This window comes from Carlito syrichta, unplaced genomic scaffold (genome assembly GCF_000164805.1).
Source record: "Carlito syrichta isolate Samal-C Ts95f unplaced genomic scaffold, Tarsius_syrichta-2.0.1 Scaffold171141, whole genome shotgun sequence".
Lineage (NCBI taxonomy): Eukaryota > Metazoa > Chordata > Mammalia > Primates > Tarsiidae > Carlito > Carlito syrichta.
In genome coordinates this window covers 12,956-13,516 of record NW_007115237.1, presented here as the reverse complement: position 1 = coordinate 13,516, position 561 = coordinate 12,956, and positions in this window count along the sequence as shown.

Below are 561 nucleotides of genomic sequence, written 5' to 3'. Positions count from 1 at the left end.
CCTAATAGACACTACTGGGATGCATAATGATCTGAAATAACGTATTTGCAATATATTAAAAAATAAATGGTTATCTTCACTTCTTTAGTATGAGATATGCTTTATATAATCAAAATAATCTGGATTCTTGAACAAATCTGATTGGAATGAGTAATAATTGAGCCCATTTCTAGCAAAATTGACCCTTAATAGAATTATAAAAATCAGTAGGAACTATAGCTCTTAAGAAAAAGTTGTAATTTTGTCATGGTGACATTAGCATATGCTCACTTCATGTGTACAACATCCAACAGTAAATCCAAGACCAGCATGAATGTCTGTCCTGTGTTCTTCTCAGCAGCATATGTTTTATAGATAGAAACAAATATTTAATCGAATATACTGATTGAGATTCTGGAAACAGCAACTGCAACAGAACTCTCTCAGCATACATGTGGGTGAAGAAGAGAGAATCATCCTTTTTCTGAGATTTACTGAGATATTGTAGCATTTGGCCTCATATTGTTTGTCTTCAAAGAAGTAACCACAGACACTGAATGACAAAATTCATCACCCGTGAGT